This window comes from Solanum stenotomum, chromosome 6 (assembly GCF_019186545.1).
Source record: "Solanum stenotomum isolate F172 chromosome 6, ASM1918654v1, whole genome shotgun sequence".
NCBI lineage: Eukaryota > Viridiplantae > Streptophyta > Magnoliopsida > Solanales > Solanaceae > Solanum > Solanum stenotomum.
The window spans coordinates 45,469,022-45,491,853 of NC_064287.1; the positions used below are offsets into that span (position 1 = coordinate 45,469,022).

Genomic DNA, 22,832 nt, shown 5'->3' on the forward strand with positions numbered 1-22,832 from the left:
AAAGAGAGACTGAAACCTTAGAGTTCAATGGAAGAGAGAACTTTAATCTCCTGATTTTTACTGAAAAATGACTTCCCGATTTATTCATCAAAAGCCCCTTTAAATAGGAGTAATATTACATCAATAGGAAGTCTAATACTTATGGAAGTAGGAGACCTCAATCCTATTCCAAACTAATAACTATAACTTAACCTAATCCTTATGAAACTCTGAAACATAAAACTTATTCTAGAACAATAAATAAGCAACTAAAAATATAATTAAATACTTAAATTAATGACTTCCAACGTATCCCTAACATTACTCCCCTCACGTTGAAAGAGCTTGTCCTCAAGCTCAACTTTCGGGGAAATCATCCAGAAAATCTGGATCAGTATCAATTTGTTCAATTCCAGCCCTATCTTGAAGTTGACATAGATAAATTTTGACTTTATCAGTTTTGCTGAAGCATGACTAATTTACCCATCAGATTGCTACTTTCAAGAGGTCCAAATCGTTGATATTCTTCCTAACTCATTGAGTCTTTCACTCGTTTAAGTTGATAATACCATAAATCCAGCCACATCAATCTTTTTTTGCCTTCATGGTATGCTGATTCTTTTCAAAAAAATGTTAACAATGATGTGCCCGAAGTAATGGGTTATTAGTGCCGTTATAAGTAGGTGGTGTATTGCCTTTCGTAGCAGGAATTGTTGATCTGCTAGTTGTCTGGGCACTATTTGACTCAGGTTTATGGGTTGCTGATTTTGTGGAGTTAATTCCTAATCTAGATAATTGTTCTTGGATGACTTGGACAATTATTTCGATGATGCGTTGTTCCATTGCTGTAATTTTAGAGTGCATTAGGGTTTCTGTAATGGTATGTTCTCCTTGTAATAGAGAACTGATCTCATCGCCCATTGTATTAGGCTTACCACCCAAATTGTTATGAATCTTTAGTGAAGGATCGATTCGCAGGGTGATATATAAATCAACTCTTCAAAGGGAAATCGAAACCTTAGAGTTCATTCAAAGAGAGAACTTCGATCTCTTCAGCTCTTCAATGGGAGACTGAAACCTTATAGTTCAATGGAAGAGAGAACTCTAATCTCCTTCTTTTTGTTGAAAAATGACTTCCCGATTTATTCATCAAAATCCCCTTTAAATAGGAGTATTATTACATCAATAAGAAGTCTAATACTTATGGAAGTAGGAGACCTCAATCCTATTCCAAACTAATAACTATAACTTAACCTAATCCTTAGGAAACTCTGAAACATAAAACTTATTCTAGAATAGTAAATAAAAAAACTAAAAATATAATTAAATACTTAAATTAATGACTTCCAACGCATCCCTAACAATACTCCCCTCACGTTAAAATAGCTTGTCCTCAAGCTCAACTTTCGGGGTAATCATCTAGAAAATCTAGATCAGTATCAACTTATTCAATTTCACCCCTAGCTTGAAATTGACATTGATAAATTTTGACTTTATTAATTTGTTGAAGGATGACTAATTTGCCCATCAGGTTGCTACTTTCATGAGGTCCAAATCGTTGATATTCTTCCAAACTCATTGAGTCTTTCAATCGTTTAAGTTGATAATACCATAATGCTGCTAGTCCGAACATGTGAAATCCAGCCACATCAATCTTTTTTGCTTTCGTTGTATGCTGATTTTTTTGAAAAAAATGTTCATAACGATGTGCCCGAAGTAATGGGTTATTGGTACCGTTATAAGTAGGTGGTGTATTGCCTTTCGTAGCAGGAATTGTTGATCTGCTCGTTGTCTGGGCACTATTTGACTCAGGTTTGTGGGTTGCTGGTTTTGTGGAGTCAATTCCCAATCTAGACAATTGTTCTTGAACAACTTGGACAATTCTTTCGATGAGGCGTTGTTCCATTGCTGCATTTTTAGAGTGCATAAGGGTTTCTGTAATGGTATGTACTCCTTGAAATCGAGAACTGATCTCATCGCCCATTGTGTTAGGCTCATCGCCCAAATTGTTATGAATCTCAGTGAAGGATCGAAACACAGGGCGATATATAAATCAGCTCTTCAAAGGGAGACCGAAACCTTAGAGTTCATTAAAAGAGAGAACTTCGATCTCTTCAGCTTTTTAAAAGGAGACTGAAACCTTAGAGTTCAGTGGAAGAAAGAGCTCTAATCTCCTACTTTTTGCTGAAAAATGACTTCCCGATTTATTCATCAAAAGCCCCTTTAAATATGAGTAATATTACATCAATAGGAAGTCTAATACTTTTGGAAGTAGGAGACCTCAATCCTATTCCAAACTAATAACTATATCTTAACCTAATCCTTATGAAACTCTAAAAAATAAAACATATTCTAGAATAATAAATAAAGCAACTAAAAATATAATTAAATACTTAAATTATTGACTTCCAACGCATCCCTAACATTACTCCCCTCACGTTGAAATAGCTTGTCCTCAAGCTATACTTTCGGAGTAATCATCCAGAAAATCTAGATCAGTATCAACTTATTCAATTCCAGCCCTAGCTTGAAGTTGACATTGATAAATTTTGACTTTATTAGTTTATTGAAGCATGATTAATTTGCCCATCGGGTTGTTACTTTCATGAGGTCCAAATTGTTGATATTCTTCCTACTCATTAAGTCTTTAACTCGTTTCAGTTGATAATACTATAATGGTGCTAGTCCGAACATGTGAAATCCAGCCACATTAATCTTTTTTGCTTTCGTTGTATGCTGATTCTTTTGAAAAAAATGTTCACAACTATATGCCCGAAGTAATGGGTTATTGTTGCCGTTATAAGTAGGTGGTGTACTGCCTTTCGTAGCAGGAATTGTTGATCTGCTACTTGTCTGGGCACAATTTGACTCAGGTTTGTGGATTGCTGGTTTTGTGGAGTCAATTCCCAATCTAGACAATTGTTCTTGGATGAATGGACAATTCTTTCGATGAGGCGTTGTTCCATTGCTGCAATTTTAGAGTGCATAAGGGTTTCTATAATGGTATGTTCTCCTTGAAATCGAGAACTGATCTCATTGCCCATTGTGTTAGGCTCATCGCCCAAATTGTTGTGAATCTTCAGTGAAGGATCGATACACAGGGCGATATATAAATCAGTTCTTCAAAGGGAGATTGATACCTTAGAATTTATTAAAAGAGAGAACTTCGATCTTTTCAGCTCTTTAAAGGGAGACTGAAACCTTAGAGTTCAGTGGAAGAGAGAGCTCTAATCACCTATTTTTTTTTCTGAAAAATGACTTATCGATTTATTCATCAAAAGCCCCTTTAAATAGGAGTAATATTACATCAATAGAAAGTATAATACTTATGGAAGTAGGAAACGTCAATCCTATTCCAAACTAATAACTATGATTTAACCTAATCCTTATGAAACGCTGAAACATAAAACCTATTCTAGAATAAAAAATAAAGCAACTAAAAATATAATTAAATACTTAAATTAATGACTTCCAACACATCCCTAACATTACTCCCCTAATGTTGATAGAGCTTGTCCTCATGCTCAACTTTCGGGGAAATCAACCAGAAAATCTGGATCGGTATCAACTTATTCAATTTCAGCCCTAGCTTCAAGTTGACATTGATAAATTTTGACTTTATCAGTTTGCTGAAACATGACTAATTTGCCCATTAGGTTGCTACTTTCATGAGGTCCAAATCGTTGATATTCTTTCTAACTCATTGAGTCTTTCACTCATTTAAGTTGATAATACCATAATGGTGCTAGTCCGAACATGTGTAATCTAGCCACACCAATCTTTTATGCTTTCGTTGTAAGCTATTTTTTTAAAAAATGTTCATAACGATGTGCCTGTAGTAATGGGTTATTGGTGCCGTTATAAGTAAGTGGTGTATTGCCTTTCGTAGCAGGAATTGTTGATCTGCTAGTTGTCTAGGCACTATTTGACTCAGGTTTGTGGGTTGCTGGTTTTGTGGAGTCAATTTCCAATCTAGACAATTGTTCTTGGATGACTTGGACAATTCTTTCGATGAGGCGTTGTTCCATTGATGCAATTTTAGAGTGCATTAGGGTTTCTGTAATGGTATGTTCTCCTTGTAATCGAGAACTGATCTAATCGCCCATTGTGTTAGGCTCATCGCCCAAATTGTTATGAATATTTAGTGAAAGATCTATTCACATGGTGATATATAAATCAACTCTTTAAAGAGAGACTGAAACCTTAGAGTTCATTAAAAGAGAAAACTTCGATCTCCTCAGCTCTTCAAAGGGAGATTGAGACCTTAGAGTTCAATGGAAGAGTGAACTCTAGTCTCCTGCTCTTTGCTGAAAAATGACTTCCCGATTTATTAATCAAAATCCTCTTTAAATAGTAGTATTATTACATCAATAGGAAGTCTAATACTTATGAAAGTAGGAGACCTCAATCATATTCTAAACTAATAACTATAACTTAACTTAATCCATATGAAACTCTGAAACATAAAACTTATTTTAGAATAATAAATAAAGCAACTAAAAATATAATTAAATACTTAAATTAATGACTTCCAACGCATCCCTAACATTACTCCCCTCACGTTGAAAGAGCTTGTCATCAAGCTCAACTTTTGGGGCAATCATCCGGAAATTCTGGATCAGTATTAACTTATTCAATTCCAGCCCTAGCTTCAAGTTGACATTGATAAATTTCGACTTTATCAGTTTACTGAAACATGACTAATTTGCCCACTAGGTTCCTACTTTCAAGAAGTCCAAATCGTTGATATTTTTCCTAACTCATTGAGTCTTTCAATCGTTTAAGTTGATAATACCATAATGGTGCTAGTCCGAACATGTGTAATCCAGCCACATCAATCTTTTTTGCTTTCGTTGTAAGCTGATTTTTTTGAAAAAAATGTTCACAATGATGTGCCCGAAGTAATGGGTTATTGTTGCCGTTATAAGTAGGTGGTGTATTGCCTTTTGTAGCAGGAATTGTTGATCTGATAATTGTCTAGGCACTATTTGACTCGGGTTTGTGGGTTGTTGGTTTTGTGGAGTCAATTCCCAATCTAGACAATTGTTCTTGGATTACCTGGACAATTTTTTCGATGAGACGTTGTTACATTGCTGCAATTTTAGTGTGCATTAGGATTTCTGTAATGGTATGTTTTCCTTGTAATAGAGAACTGATCTCATCGCCCATTGTGTGAGGCTCATCTCTCAAATTGTTATGAATCTTTAGTGAAGGATCGATTCACATGCAATATATAAATCGGCTCTTCAAAGGGAGACTGAAACCTTAAAGTTCATTAAAAGAGAGAACTTCGATCTCTTCAACTCTTCAAAGGGAGACTGAAACCTTAGAGTTCAATGGAAGTAGAACTCTAATCTCTTGTTTTTTGCTAAAAATTGACTTCCCAATTTATTCATCAAAACCCCTTTAAATAGGAGTATTATTACATCAATAGAAAGTCTAATACTTATGAAAGTAGGAGACCTCAATCCTATTCCAAACTAATAACTATAACTTAACCTAATCCTTATGAAACTCTGAAACATAAAACATATTCTAGAATAATAAATAAAGCAACTAAAAATATAATTAAATACTTAAACTAATGACTTCCAACGCATCCCTAACATTACTCCCCCCACGTTGAAAGATCTTGTCCTCAAGCTCAACTTTTGGGGCAATCATCCAAAAAATCTGGATCAATATCAACTTATTCAATTCCAGCCCTAGCTTGGAGTTGACATTGATAAATTTCCACTTTATCAGTTTGCTGAAACATGACTAATTTGCCCATCAGGTTGCTACTTTCATGAGGTCCAAATCGTTGATATTATTTCCAACTCATTGAGTCTTTCGCTCGTTTAAGTTGATAATACCATAATGGTGCTAGTCCGAACATGTGAAATCCAGCCACACCAATATTTTTTGATTTTGTTGTATGCTGATTTATTTTAAAAAAAATATTCACAACGATGTGCCCGAAGTAATGGGTTGTTGGTACCTTTACAAGTAGGTGGTGTATTGCCTTTCTTAGCAGGAATTATTGATCTGCTAGTTGTTTGTGCACTATTTGACTTAGGTTTGTGGGTTGCTAATTTTGTGAAGTCAATTCCCAATCTAGACAATTGTTCTTGGATGGGTTGGACAATTATTTCGATGAGGCGTTGTTCCATTGCTGCAATTTTAGAGTGCATTAGGGTTTCTGTAATGGTATGTTCTCCTTGTAATCGAGAACTGATCTCATTGCCCATTGTGTTAGGCTCTGATACCAAATTGTTATGAATATTTAGTGAAGGATCGATTAATAGGGCGATATATAAATCAGCTCTTCAAAGGGAGACTGAAAACTTAAGTTCATTAAAAGAGAAATCTTTGATCTCTTCAGCTCTTCAAAGGGAGACTGAAACCTTAGAGTTCAATGGAAGAGAGAACTCTAATCTCCTTCTTTTTGCTGAAAAATGACTTCCCGATTTATTCATCCAAAGCCCTGTTAAATAGGAGTATTATTACATCAATAGGAAGTCTAATACTTATGGAAGTAGGAGACCTCAATCCTATTCTAAACTAATAACTATAACTTAACCTAATTCTTATGAAACTCTAAAACATAAAACCTATTCTAGAATAATAAATAAAGCAACTAAAAATATAATTAAATACTTAAATTAATGACTTCCAATGCATCCCTAACAGAAACACACCTAGATGGAAGAATTAATCGGTTCTGAATGAATTAAAGAAAGAGGAAATGCTCATATAACACTTAGCTTTCACTTCACTCCTTTATATCAATCCAACCAACTTATAATAGACAAGCAATGTCAACTGAGTTGTTTCTTGAAATACATCTTTGGCTTCAAACAAATCCGCATTTGATGTACAATAATTAATACTCTAAAGGTTTGGAAAATATGTTTTTCTAGGAGACTAGATGCTTTCAACCTTCTAGCAGTTCTTTACTTTTGAGTTCTACAGTTACAGATAATGAGAAATGCATTTTTTTCGGTGTAAAGTACTTCAGCTTGCAAAGGATTTTGTACTTTAAAATCAAATAGCTACTTCTACAGTAGAACCAAAAAATTAAAGAAACTAACAGGAAATAAAAAGAAACTAATCGGTTATTTCTTAACATGACACTTGTTGCTTAGAACGTTGAAAGATTTTATAATGTGTTGTGTTTAAATTAAGTTAGTTTTCTTTGCTTTCTTCTTTTTTCTATTGGGTCTTAGAGAAATATATATATGTCTCCTTTGTTTGCTTTGATTAGTTCTCCTCACGAATGGATCACTAAGAGTAATTTTAATTTTGGATTTGATTTCAATTCAGAAAATGGAAATTTCAGATGAAGAAATTGCTTTTAGCGTCACTTCACACCTTTCCACTCCTCAATTCTCTCCGGATATACCACAAGCAGCTAACCCTTTTGTCTCAGAAGGACTTGTTACTAAGTTGTATTCTGTGGAGAGCAGGATTTCAACATTGCAAAAGACGTTGATTGATTTGGACAAAAGAATGGAGGATCTATCCAAGTCGGTATATGACAGTTTGAACCTGTTTTTGGTTGGTGGGGCTGCTTCTTATTTTACTCAGAGGAAACTAACTTGCAGCGAGGGAGTAAAAATATTAGTATTGACACTTATGGCTTCTATTTTAAACTTATGTCGTGTTAAGAAATTGGTAACAACAAAACTCTCTAGTTTGAAAAGGTTGAATGCTTCTCACTTGAGGACTTATGGGCATTTAGTTAGTGAGGCTATAGTTTTAAGGGAATTGGAACAAGCAAATGCCGATGCCGTAGATGGGGTTGAGAATTTGATTTTGGAGGGGAGTATAAGGAGGACTCAATTTTTCCAACGGATAGAGGACATTGTTGATACACATGGTGCAGATATTTTTGTTCCAAAAAACGACAGAGTTGAAAAAATGTTGTTTGGTGCGACGGTACTCAGCCACATTCTTGCATTAATCTTTCTTACTCTAGTGTTGCAATGTGGTAAGTTTTTTATATCTAATGTTTTTCATATCACTATTTTTTTAGTTAAGATTATTCTATTCTAACTCTTAATTTGTTTTTGTTCAGGTGTTATTTGATTGCAGTTTGGATTTTCTTTTGTTCAAGAGTTTTCAGTTGTATCTAGTTTAATGGTTTGAATTGTTTGGATTTTCTTTTGTTCAAGTGTTATGTTGCAATAAACTATTTTACATACAATTTGTCAAAACTGTCTTTTGATCTGAAATAATGCCCAACTTTTTGTTCTCACATAATTTCAATAAGATTTGCTTTTACACTTTAGATCTTCATCGGGATAGATAAAACATATACGCAAGGAGAAATGGCGTTGACAACGACTTAAATAAAATTAGTTGCCTATTGACATCAAATGCAGTTTGTATATAGAAGTTTTGAAAGAAATCCAACATTTATCGTCATCAACATCATAAACTAGAGTAATTTGATATCATGATGGTTTAGTTTTATTTGTAAAAATTGCTTAAGAGGATTATGTTTATAACCATGCTGTATTCTTCAATGGCGTCACAANACAGAGTTGAAAAAATGTTGTTTGGTGCGACGGTACTCAGCCACATTCTTGCATTAATCTTTCTTACTCTAGTGTTGCAATGTGGTAAGTTTTTTATATCTAATGTTTTTCATATCACTATTTTTTTAGTTAAGATTATTCTATTCTAACTCTTAATTTGTTTTTGTTCAGGTGTTATTTGATTGCAGTTTGGATTTTCTTTTGTTCAAGAGTTTTCAGTTGTATCTAGTTTAATGGTTTGAATTGTTTGGATTTTCTTTTGTTCAAGTGTTATGTTGCAATAAACTATTTTACATACAATTTGTCAAAACTGTCTTTTGATCTGAAATAATGCCCAACTTTTTGTTCTCACATAATTTCAATAAGATTTGCTTTTACACTTTAGATCTTCATCGGGATAGATAAAACATATACGCAAGGAGAAATGGCGTTGACAACGACTTAAATAAAATTAGTTGCCTATTGACATCAAATGCAGTTTGTATATAGAAGTTTTGAAAGAAATCCAACATTTATCGTCATCAACATCATAAACTAGAGTAATTTGATATCATGATGGTTTAGTTTTATTTGTAAAAATTGCTTAAGAGGATTATGTTTATAACCATGCTGGATTCTTCAATGGCGTCACAACTGACTTCACTTGCAAGTAATTCTTGAGACCATATTCTCCCTTTTCTCTTCCCTGACCACTCATCTTATAGCCACCAAAAGGAATTGTAGCATTAAATGTATCAAAGCAATTAATCCATACCATCCCAACTCTCAAGGCTCGTGCCAAGGTGTTTGCAGTGTCAATGTTCTGTGAAAATACTCCAGCAGCTAGACCATACTGAGAACTATTATCTCTCCGTACCACTTCATCAAGATCCCTGTAATGAACAAACACATACCATAAATAAAAGTCGATAATAAAGTTCCACGTACTGTCAACATATATATTTGATCGTTCTCACATACTTAAATTTTAAGATGGACTGTACTGGACCAAAAATCTCATCTTGTGCAATTAGCATATCATCTTGACAATTGTACAATTTGTTAGTTATGACAATTTATGGACGTTGATGCTAAAAATCACGCCTATTAAAGTGAAAATGTATATACCTTAACATTAGATAAGACAGTGGGATTAATATAGTTGCCCTTTTTTGTAACACCCCAGAAACTAGTAAGTTGAACTAGTGAGTTCTAGAGTCTTGTAGTGGAGTTTTGGAGTGTCGTATGAGGGTTAAAACTCATAGAAACGATTTACGTTCTTAGAATGACATGTGTTGACACCCAATTTTGGACCTCCACAATATATATTAATCACCGAGCTTCTTAAATTCCAAACGATTTGAAATAATTAGTTTTTATAAAGTTCAAAATATTTTTTTTCAAGTTATTTTTAATCAATTTTATCTTTTTATAATTTTTAGATAATATATATGTTTTACATAATTATGTGTATAATTAGTATATTTTATGAATATTCGAAAATTGCCTCAAAAAAGATTTTAGTTTTACTTAAATAGTTGGTTAATTGGTTTAGTTAATTAATACTTATATTTTTGAGTTATTAGTTTATAATTAAGTTAATTAGGTTATTTAATTAAGATTTAGAAGCTAACTAATTAATCATATTAATTTATCTTATTTAATTATTAGCCGGGTTTACTAAATTTGATCAATTTGGCTACAATTGAAATTCATATGGCTATTGTGTAATTGCAATTTCGGCCATTCTTTTACCTCCATTCAATCCTTTGTAAAATAATTTGGGCCATTTTTCTAACATCCCAAGTCAGATTAGCTGACTCCATTCCCAGCCCACATTACTACACAACAATTCCAAAATAACCCAGGCCCAACACTAATACAATACCAGCAGCCCACCATTCTAGCAATACATATGTTACAGCAACAGCGTACAACAATACCAAACCGACCCACCCCCTGTACATTTTCGTCTTCTTACAGCAAATCGCGACCCAAAGCCATCATGAAATCCAGTGACCCGAGTCCAGCAAGCGCGCCTGTCTCCCTCTCTCCCTTATCCTCTCCGTACAAGAATAATCCAGGTGTCCCCATCTCCTTGAGTCTTCGTCCTTCACCCAGGAATCAGACGACTCTCTCTTTTTTTTTCATTAGAAATTAGTACAATTACAACTTTCAACTTTATCCTAAAAGGAATTCGAATTTCTAATTTTGAATTCACCCAAAATTCCTCACTCGTTTTCCCCCTATTTCAGCTCTTTTCTCCTCTATAAAAGCCAATTTATTATTCATTAAGGGGGCGGGCAAAATATTTTACAACGTAGGGGAGAATAGTGAGAAAAAAATATAAGAAAGGAGTCGAAATTTACGAAGTATAGACAACTTATATTAGAGCTAGATGATAAGGAAATAAAATGGATATACACAAGGAGTTTTGAGATAGGTTGCGAGATTGGGAGTATTTGGAGCCATACTTCCTCGGTTTTACCTCTTGCGAGTCTGTTGTAGTCTATTTGTGGTCGTGGAAAGCTCTTTAGCTCGTTTTGTCTCAGTTCGCTGCCACAAATAAGGTAACTTTCCTTCCCTTCTTCTCTTTTGCTACAGTTCTATTTTTCATATGATAAGAAATGCATATTTCAGTGATTTTCATTTTTGTTTTCTTATGTGCATTTAGCCTATCTCTCGTTTCTTTAGCTTCTGAGTTTCAGAGTTATTCTTAGGTTTTTGTATGTTTAAATTTTACTCCAATCACAAATCTTTAGTATAGTTTAGTATAAATCAACTTTCTATTGTTTATTCTGTTCTAAATGAATTGTTATCGCTTTAGCGGTTTGTTTTAAACTCTGTTGTTGATAAGATAGCCTCATGTTAGTTGTTTCAAACTTGTGGTATCTTGACTCTAGTATAATTTCTGATTTCTTAGATTATGATTTTTGGTGCTGGACTGCTGGATTCATTCTGGAATACTCATTAGATGTAGTCTTATGTTCAAGTTTTGATGTTCAACCTATCTAATTGAGCTCATAATGTTGTTGCTTGTTTGAATGACTTGAGATGTATGCTGATTTCCTCTCTTGTTGGCTTAATCTGAAATTCCCTCATGTCCATTTAATTTAACCCCCTATTTACTGTAGCATCATAATTATTTTTCTCTTCATTGGCTAAAATCTGGTTGCGAATTGTTGAGATATAAGTTTAAATTTCAAGTTCTAGTTTGTTTAAAGCTCATGAATTTTTTAAGTCTCGTGTTTACCTTAGTTTCTACTCGTCTACCTGCCTATTCTGATTTGATTCGTACCACTCTATTCTGAATTTATTTGGTATTCGTTTAGTCTAGTTTAGCTTCTAATTTTGTCACCTGAATCAAGTCCTGCCTTGCTGTTCATTTGGAGCTTTATTTTCTTACATTAAGCCCATGTAAGCATGGTTAATTTTTAAGCATATGTCTAGCATGTTTCCATCTTTTTTTTCTTCTCCTGGTTGAATTTGTATGATGATATGCCCCCACTGTTTTCCCTATCTAAATTAAGCTTGTTTGAAGTGCATTTTGCCATCAATGTTGTTAGTTACCGTCTCCAGGGGGTTTGTTTATTTCATTTCCTTTTGGCCTGATTTGGTGGTCTTTCCTAATATGTTGTAGTAGCATTGGTTCATTGATATAAAATTATATTCATTGTTAAAGTGACTAGGTTGGGGTAGCTTCAAATTCATTTGGTTATGTGAGATTAGAATGTTTCATTTAATATCATTCGGAATAGATGAATTATAAGATAGCAACTTTGATATTAACAGTGGTATATTATATTGCGCAGTATTTTACAGCATTGTCCTTTTTTATTTATAATTTTGAACTTTTATTAACTTACTTACGTCCATTTCTTTTGCACGTGAATTTGCCCAAGTCTTCACGGACTCTATCTTTGCATTTCAAAGGGGGCCACGAAGCCCCCCAAAAATCCTTTTTCGAGTCGGCCAGCATGAAAAATCAAAGATCAGGTCCTTGACATTGACGTACAGGTGCTCGTAGCGAATCAAAGTGTTGGATACACACAACATACAACGATATACATCAGTCGTATACGCTATATATTGCATCCCTAAATTTTCAGCTTTGTATTTTGTTACTTTTGGGCCTAAGCTCTTCATTTGCAATTATTATTATCACTTGTTANAAGTGTTGTGTATTTAAGTAATTTTTCCTTATTATTATCACTTGTTAGTTCTTAGGACTAGTGGAAGATGGGCCTAAGACCCAAAGAAATCAATTTCAAGATTAGTCTAGGACATGTACTAAGTATTGGGCCTTTGGATCCAAAATTGAAGGCCCAAGTACTGACCCAAGCGGACAGAACCAGACTTGGGCCCAAACATTTCTTCTCTTTATTGCTTACCTATTTGTTATGGTGTCTTATTTGTTCAATTAATTTTAAGATTTTTCACCAACTCAATTCCCCAAAGAAGAATCAACCATGTCTTTTTAAATCAAACAAGTGTATCTTTATTTTACTTGAATTTAATTTTTTTTTAGTATTTTTGGTATTTTTCTACTTAAGCAATAACCTTATTTCCCCTCCCATAAAAATGAGTTCAAAAAAAAAAATGTTTACTTCCTCTATTTATCCAAGCATGCCTATTCTCTAAATAATTTAGCCAAATATAATTAATTATTGGATAACCGTGTGTTAACGGACATTTCTGGTGCTTTCAAACCCTTCTCGAAATGCTAATAAGAATCCCGAACCCCTTTAAATATTTTCAATTGATTTCTATTTGAATCTTTTGAAAAAATCAGTTTTCTTAATTTCCTTTTAAAAATTAAGTGGTGACTCTAAAACGTTGTTTTCTCCTTTTTAATAAAACAACATGTTTAGGGGTTTAACGTCCGGGTACGACTCCCCAAGGACCACCCAAGGGGTCCTTGAGGAGGACCCCAAAATAGTCCATAAAAGCTGTCAAAAAATAGGAACCACACATGGCCATCCACTGGCCGTGGTTGGACCCACGCCCAGTGGGTTGGGGTCATGGGTCAAGGCCTAAGTTGGTCTGCAACTTCTGAGCTACAGACTCCAACCACGAATCAAGATGATTCCCCGTGAACCCACCCACGGTTCGTGGGTGGGGGTCTCGTGAATGCTGCCAGGTTTTAACAATTTAGTTTTTAGTTAGGGGATTGAGGGTTAGTTTAGTTATTAATTAGGGGTTAATGTAGGTCGGTTAATAGGTTATTTAGCCACCTATATAAGTCTAAAAGGCCCCTAAACTAATCATTAGAACTAATTCATCTAAGAACCCACTTAAGAAATTCTCTCTGTAGAAGTGAAGAGGAGAGGAAGTTGGGGCAGCAACTTAGGGCGATTTTGTCCATGGATTCAAGCTTTGTTTAGGGCTTTGATAAGAGGCATGTGAAGCTTAATCATCTATTGGTTCTTCCACCCATAGAGCTCCCTAGTTTCCCCTCTATTGCGAAGTCAAAAACCCAATTCTAGCTAAGGTTTGCTTCTACATTGTGGGTAGCGTTTGAATATGATTCTAATGAGTTGGATAGTACTCAATTATGATGGTTTTAGTATTGAATCATGATGTATTGATAATTTCATGTGATTTATATGGTAAACCCTAGTTTCAATTAATGAATGTGTTGTTTGTGGGTTTATGCCATTAGAGGAGAATATGAAGGTTCAAAGGTAATCTTCCTAAATCAATGTCATGTATAGTAATTGATCAAAGTTAGGGTCATATAATCATGAATAGAACTAGACTTGAATGAATGTGGAGGATCTTGACTTGTAAAGATGAAATTGAACCTTTATGATCAAATATGACTAGAATCACCTACTTATGAAGAACATGAATAGAATACCTTGAAAACCTAGGTATAAATAAAATATTAAGAAAGAAACCTTGAGAGTAAGGTTTGTGATCATAATAGTAGGGCTTTAGAGGGAAGCTAAGGCGATTAACTATTGATGCTAAGGCTTTGAAAGTAAGGTCTAAAAGAGATTATAAGTCTAATAGGTTGAATTATGGTGAAAGTTCTATAATCACCTAACCTACCTTATGAAGGCTTGAATGTGTAAAGTGATGAGATCACTTGAACAAGGATTGTTGTCAAGGACATCCTTCCATGAGATATGAGTATTAAGAAAGGCTTAATAGTGTAAATCCTGGGTGTAAGCTTTGCCCTAAGTGGATATTGTCAATGAGAATAGAGGGTCACACAAGATAGGGTTCGGGCGCCTAGTTGAAAGGAGAACCACACCTAGTTGATGTGAGGAATATCCAAGAAAAGGGGTAACTCTTACATAGTAGAATGTGGGTTTTCCCAAAGCTAGGTCTCATGAGATGGAACCCTTCACATAGTTGAGTCAAGGATTCTAGTAGCAATCTCCATATCCTTTGAACTAAGACATGCTTAAAGAAGTATCTCATAGTGTTCCAAAGCATAGATGAACTAAGATTTACTAAAATGTACTTCATAGTGCTCATGAGTATAGATGGACTAAGATTTACTTAAAGATGTACTTCATAGTGTTCACGAGTATAAATGGACTTAGACATGCTTAAAGTAGTATCTCATAGGGTCTATTTTTAATAAGGAACCTAGACTTGCTTAAAGTAGTATCTCATAGGGTTCAACCTAGTAAGGGACTAAGATGTGTCTACGGCTCAAAGAGAGGGACTAGTTTCCAACCAAGAAGTAAGAGCATGAGAACCCAAAGGTTATACTTAGTGTGATTGGTAGTATGGGATGCCAATCATGCCTTACATAAGTGTGGCTTAGGGTTAACCAAGAAAGTGTTTCTTAGAAGTTGAGATAGGGTTGTGCTATAGTTGCCTTCCTTGATAGTATGGACTTAAGGTGAGAGTTTTCCTTTAGTCATGAGAAGTTTGAGTATTATGACAAGATCCTTAGGTGACTAGTTTGAAGGGCCTAAAGGAGTACTTTGTGTGGGTAGTAATATGGGATTCTAGTCTTACATGGTACAACTTGAAGCTACTTACGAAAGCCTAAGACTTATCCATGACATGAAAACCTAGGTCTTGACGATGAACGGGGACTATGCCCAAGAACGACCAAAGAGAGGTACATGGCTTGGATGGTAGTATGGGATGATATCCTTGTCCTTACACATGTATACTTGGAGGTGGCTTGTGAAGTAGTTCTCTTGAAGTACGAAAGACTTTAGGTTGAATTATGTAACCATGTATATCTAAGAAAATACTATGCTATGAATATAATGTATCTCCTATGCTCATTAATATGTCTTATGATGACTTGTGATATACGATGCTTATGTTGGAGATTATGATATGATGATTATGCTTATTATTATGTTATTGTCTCTTACGTTTATGTCTTATGTTGACTACCCATTTTGAGATGCTCTTATGTTGTTATGCTAGCTTTCATACTTGGTACATTTTGTACTAACACATATTGTCTACATTCTAATCAAATGTAGGGTTTGGAGATTGAGTTCTACTTGGAAATAGGTTTCTAAGGAGCTAATAAAGATTGAAGACTTGGTGAGTCCTCATAGCTTCGAGGACGAACCTATTACCTTTCTTATGTCATTTACTTTTATGTTTTAGAATTTGTATGGGTTGCATCCCAAGAGTTCTTTTATTCAAGTCAAGTTATTATTCAAGTCAAGTTAGATGGTTTGAGACAAAAGTGTAGTAAAGTCTTCCGCTTTCTTTTATGAAAAAAATGACTTCGATTGTAAAGAAAAGTTTTAAATTATTCCCGTATTTTCCTACTATCTCTTGTTCAAGATATGCTAAGGGCTTGTATGAGACTTTTCGGAGTCTCATACGTCGTGTTACTTCCAGGGTGTAGACTCGGGTCGTGACATTTTTACCAAATTGCTCGCCGCCAGTTTCAAGAGTAGCTCCACTATCAACACCAAATCTAATGTACTTCATGATCTTCTCAAACTATTTTGAATCAATTTGTTACGATAGGAAACTCTCAGGTTTAGTATTGTTACCTTAAGAAAAGACTTAAAAGGAATGAGATATGCTTTTGTTTTTCGTCATACAGGTTTAATACATTGGTTTCCAACATTTTAGATAAGAAAGAGGATTAGTTAGGAGATCATCAATACCTGAGGACCCTGCTCAGTGCCTGATTTAAACGGATCACCAACTACTCGTTTCAAGGTGCGTATCTTTGCCTTCTCCAGAAATTCATCATAGACTTTCTCGTGACCAAGAGCCAACACAACAACATTGACGCTTTAAAATTTATGTCATAGGTGTTAGTATTTAACATGAACCTAACCAACAACCAATGCAGAAGTATAGATAGGAAATAGTACATGATTAAAAAAGAGAGCAAAGTGAGCTTGTTCAACAGTCGTATCAATATCAAAATCCTCACAAACAATAAAAGGGGATTTCCCTCCGAGTTCCAATGTCACAGGCTTAAGATTGTTCTTAGCAGCCAATTCAAGTATGGTTTTCCCGGTCTCTGTTGATCCAGTAAAAGCAAGTTGTTGGCGGTTGATGGTCGTGAATGGTCACTGTGTTGCTGTTAAATTCGGCCAAGTGGAGGGGCAAAGTGGTAAATTCTTTTTTAGTTAATAGACGGTTATTATTGGTTTATTAATGTATTTTAAGGGTTTTAAAAGTATTAAATGTAGAAATCTCACCCTAAGTATGGAGAAATCAAGGATTATATTGATAATTGAATGGTTGAGTTACATACTCCTTATATAGGAGAAAAGTCCTATACTAGTTACACTAGGAATCCTACTACAACATAAATATATTATTTACGCCTTATCCCAGTCGACTACATTAGCTTTAGTTGTACATAATATAGACTTATACATAAATTAGGATTTAGTAGTCTAGTCCTAGTGTAACTCTAACTCTAACTCGTCAGTCAGCTTCGTCGAACCTGTTCCTTTGACATGTTCCATCAGCTTCCTTCAACACTTCCCCTCAAGCTAGTGAGTGGAGGGACTGTAACTCCTAGCTTGCTACGAAACTCAGCCAAAACCTGTTTGGTTAATGCCTTTGTATGAATATCAGTTAGTTGATCCTTAGACCTTACAAACTGAGTAAGAAATTGTCCTCTGGCCACCTTCTCACGAACAAAATGATAATCTATTTCAACATGTTTGGTTCTAGCATGCATAACTGGATTAACGGTCATATACAAGACACTCATGTTATCATAATACAATGTAGGTACAGATAGAAGAAACACCCCAAGGTCATGAAGTAAATACATGATCAATGTCATCTCTGCTGCAGTGGAGGCTAGTGCTCTATACTCAGCTTCAGCACTCGATCGGGCAACTGTGGACTATTTCTTGGAAGTCTATGAACTACAGTTTGCACCTAGGTAAATGTTATAGCCTGTAGTTGATCTCCTAGTAGTGGTGCAACCTCCCCAATCAGCATCTGAGTGTCCATACAACACACATGGTGATTGTGAAATAAGTCTGAGTCCAAAGTGTAGAGTACATTTGATGTACCTGAGAATCTATTTCACCCCTTGAAGATGTTCAGTGTTAGGACTTTGCATAAATTGGCTTGCTAAATTCACTGCATGAGTAATATCCGGTCTTATGAGTGTCAAGTATTAAAGACTTCCTACTATCATTCTATAAAAAGATGCATCAACCAAGCTTCTCACAGCTTCATGTAGACCATGTTTTTTAGCCAAATGAGTGGTTGCAGCCTTTGCCAAAGTTATTTCAGTTTTGTCCAACAGCTCAGCAGTATACTTACTCTGACTTAAGTGTATACCCCCAGCAAAATACTTAACCTCTTCTCTTAGAAAGAAGTGTAAAGGACCAAGATCTTTCATTGCAAATTCTTTCCCAAGTTATCGAACTAACTCTGAGACATACGATGGATTTCTACCTCTGATAATAATATCATTCACATATAACAAGAGAGATATGGTGCCTTTGTGACCTTGCATTGTAAATAATGAAGAATTTACATTACTACAGATAAAGCCAAGGTGTAAGAGATACATGTTAAACCTATCAAACCAGGCTCTTAGTGTTTGTTTAAGACCATACAATGCCTTTTTAAGTAGACACACATGTTAAGGATACTTGGGATCAATAAATCAAGGAGGTTGACTCATGTACACCTCTTCTTGTAAGAACCCATGAAGAAAGGCATTTTTGACATTGAGTTGTCTAACTTCCCACCTTGAGCTGATGGCAATGGATAGAACTACTCTAATAGTTGTGGCTTTAACCACAGGGCTAAAAGTTTCTTCAAAGTCTATGCCTTTAAGCTGAGAGAATCCCCTGGCTACAAGTCTTGCCTTGTATCTATCTATTGTTCCATCAGCTTTTAATTTGGTCTTGAATACCCATTTTGAGCCAACCAAGTTTATACCAGGAGATTTGGGCACCAATATCCATGTCTTGTTAGTGTGTAAAGCATTGATTTCCTTACGTATTGATGCAAGCCAATGAGGTGACTTAAGTGCTTCCTTAGTAGTGCTTGGTTCCCTCAGAATGTCTTTGTTGTTGCAAGCAACAAGTGACAAGTGGTGTTTTTTCCCCTTGTGTCTAGTGATCATATGATGCCCTTGTGGTGCAGGAAGTACCTCAACTGGTACATCAACCAAAGTAGTTGACTAAAGTGTAGTATTGTCATATTAATGGTCAACAAGAACATCAACTAAAGTAGTTGTTTGATAATGCTCATTGACTGGACCGGTAAGTGCAACATGTTCCTCACTGCCACTAGTAGATCCAAATTCTACAGCTGGAGTTTCAATACTATTGTATGGATCATCACATTCAACCTGTTCCACATCATCCTGCGCCGGAGAGGTCAATGGTATTCTCATCATCAAGAAGTGTATGAGTTGTAGTAACATTATCACCATTAACGTGTAGACTAGCAACCTTTACTTCCCCTGAATCAGAATTATCATGTGCCTGCAGTTTAGAGAAAGATTCAACAAAGGTAGCAAGGTGAGATGAGACATCAACGTTAGTCTGAGATTGTTTTGGAGACACATAGGGTAATGTGTTTTCATCAAACACAACATGTCTGGATATGTAAACTCCTTGTAGAGGGATGATAGCATCTATATCCTTTGTGTAAGTTGTTGTATCCTATTAACACACAAGGGTAATTCTTTGGACTGAACTTGTGGCTACCCTTAATATACGGAAAACATCTACACCCAAACACTTTTGGGCTGTTGTAATCAGGTTGTTCCCCATACAACTTAACAAATGGAGTCGCCATCTTTAGGATTGAGGAAGGTAGTCTATTGATTAGAAATACTGCAGTGAGGAAAGCCTCAACCCATAGAAACAAAGGTAGATTAGCATGAAGTAGTAGAGTTAAGTCAGTCTCCATAATATGTCTATGTTTTCTCTCTACTACCCCTATTTTGTTCAGTTGTGGTAGGACATGAAATATATCTCACACTGCCACAATTTTCCAAATGATTTGTCACTCGAGCCAACACCCTGGGCGGGACCGACACTCGGAGACCATTGTTGGCCCCAAGCGAACCCTTGGCCTGGCTTTCTTAACTCAGCGGAAACCTAACTCAACCGAATAACTCAATACAATGAAAGGTCATAAGACAACTTAAATGATACAAATCTAGCCAAAAAGGCAACTCGAGTCTCAAAATAAAATATTTATACATATACACAAAAAAGAGATTCAAACTAACTGACTGTCTATGAAGCCTCTAAAATACTGAGATGGATGTTGGGACAAACCCCGCAACATCCTACTAAAACAAAACTAAAAGAACAGAACAACCGAGTCCTCCGGAAAGCAAGGAGGCTCACCACTGACTCTGGAGTGCTCAACTGGATCAACGGCGTGCTGGATGCTGATCCTAGGTACATGCGTCTGCATCATAATAAGATGCAGGCCAACTGACATCAGTACATGGAATGTACGAGTATGCGATCTGGACCGCTAAACAAAAACTTAAGCTTGAAAGGGGCACAAAAGATAACTTACATTGGCTCTGTTCAACTCATGAGTAACTGAACTCAATATAGAGCAATAAGACACATGCAATATATATAAAGCTTGTAAAACTATTTAAAACATGACGTAAAAATCATATTTATAATATCATGAAAATACCATGCTTCCTCTCAAAGTCTACTTGTGCAATGCATGAATGAAGTCCCATACCCCCATTCATAGTAAGCAAAACCCCTCGAGGAACCATGCAATTTCTACTGTAGAAGTTTCTCTAACCGACAACCACCACTATGAATCTAAGTGGTGACACAGCGTCTTGTCCACGCTGCCAGAACTGTCCTATACTTTGCCGTCACATAGAACGCTATTGCTTAGTGGATCCACTAGCTTAACTTTCGTGATCATCTAAAAAGTATGATCCGAGAAATCCCATGTTTGGCTACATGGTTCTTATGGAGAGTTGAGTTAATATGAACTCGTGTCCCCAATTCGATGCTCAAGACTACTCCCAAAATACTTAAGCTCATAAGTGTTTTAAACACATCTTTCTTTAGTTGAGATAGTTACTTAAAACTTAGCCCAAAGGCTCTTGAAAAACTCTTTCTAAAAAGACTATCTCAAAACCATATTTTAATATGATCTTTGATGACTCGGGATATTCATACTGCTTAAACATTGATGGTATATCTAGAGACCATACTATTTAAACATTGATGACATACTCGATTTGTCATACTAATCATGTTTTAGAAACTCTTTCGCAAAAACTCATCTTTTCTCAAAAAGAGATAGTACTCAACTTCTCAAAACTCTTTTGGAAATCTCAGTTTCCTCTCATCTTAAATGTGAAAACATTTATAAACTTCTTTGGTAAATACTTAGTTCCCTAATAACTTTTGAGAATGCACTTGACTCTTGACTTATCTCGAAACTCTTGACTTAACTGAAAACTCTTGACTTAACTTGAAACTAGATACTCTTTACTTGACTTGAAACTTGAGACTCTTTACTTAGCTTGAAACTCTATACTCTACTTGGAACTCTATACTTAACTTGGAACTTGAGCCTTAAAAAGAAGCTAAAACGTTCAATGAAAACTCTTGGAAAACCTTAAAGACTTGCTTTGACTTACTTAACTTCTAAGCTTAACTTCTAACTTCACTTGACTTGGAAACTAACTTTCCTTGAATTGGAATTATGAATTCAAGGTGTTTGATCACATGTTATGGACGAGTTCTTGACGTTTAGACGTACCTTGGAGTGTTGGAAACAACTATAAAACATAGGTACAATACCAAGGAACATGCATGAGAAAGTATGAAAAGAATGGGGGAACATGGCGTTCTTGGCGCTCTGCAAGGCGCGGAGAGCCAGCCCTTGAAGCTCAGAAAGGACCTGCTAGGCGCGGCGCCCCAAGGGGGAAAGCTCAGAAGCTCATTTGGGGCGCGCTGGCAGGCGCAACGCGCCACTCCTTTCCCCAGAAAACTCAACTTTCTCCCTCTTTTTCCAACTCTAAACCACCCTAACTTCAAGGGTTTCAACTCCAAACACTAAGGATCATAAAATCCCTCAACATACAAGAGATTTAACCCAAACACAACCGGAAACATGCCCAAATCAACAAGGGACTTCAACAACACAATCAACAACACCAACAACACAACCCAACAACTTCAACAAATACATATCCCATCTTTTCTCAATAATAAAAATGAGTTTGGTGTGTGGGGGAAAGGATCAACCCAACACTAAGAGCTCACATACCTTAATAGGGATCACCCCCGACGAAATCCATGATGATCTCCTTGCTTGATCTTCCCTTTCTCCTCTTCTTCTCCTCTTCTTTCTCTCTTATCTCCCAAGCCCTAACTCTCACTCTTACTCTCACTCTTTTAAAATGGGAAAAAATGATCCAAAAATCAGTCTAACACAACAATATAACCCCAAAAGAAATGGCAAGGGAAAAGACCAAAATGCCCTTAAAATTTCCGGACGGATTTCCCTGCCAACTGCCCAACTTCCAAAGGGCATAACTCACTCATACGAACTCGGAATCGAGAAAACTCGACGGCGTTGGAAAGATCATTCCAAGGGATTTCCAAACATAACTGGAACTACTCCTAAATCATCCTGATCTAGGAGTTATGACTGCTCAAAGTTGGCCAAAAACTCACTTTTTCCCATACTTAACCAAATTTCCAGAATTTTTAATTCTTTCCAAAAATAATAAAATTCCAATTTTAAGCCTCTTCATAGTTATTTCAATTTGTCGGATGTTACATGATTGATGAAGTCTGTTTGGATAAACTCACCACCTCCATCACACTGAAAAAATTTAATCTCTTTAGAAAATTGTTTTTCCACCATTTTTTGGAATTTTAGAAAGATCTCAAAAAATTCAGATTT

General features: G+C 35.6%; 1 protein-coding gene and 2 pseudogenes across 1 annotated transcript in view; 1 reads left to right on the forward strand and 2 right to left on the reverse strand.

The window, feature by feature from the left end:
* Positions 1 to 1,963, reverse strand: part of LOC125868797 (uncharacterized) — a 7,507-nt pseudogene extending 5,544 nt beyond the window's left edge.
* The window catches only part of LOC125867017 (suppressor of mec-8 and unc-52 protein homolog 2), a 460,057-nt gene that overhangs the window by 321,595 nt on the left and 115,630 nt on the right, over positions 1 to 22,832 (forward strand). The window lies entirely within an intron of this gene.
* On the reverse strand, positions 9,049 to 16,993 carry LOC125868798 (benzaldehyde dehydrogenase, mitochondrial-like; annotated as a pseudogene).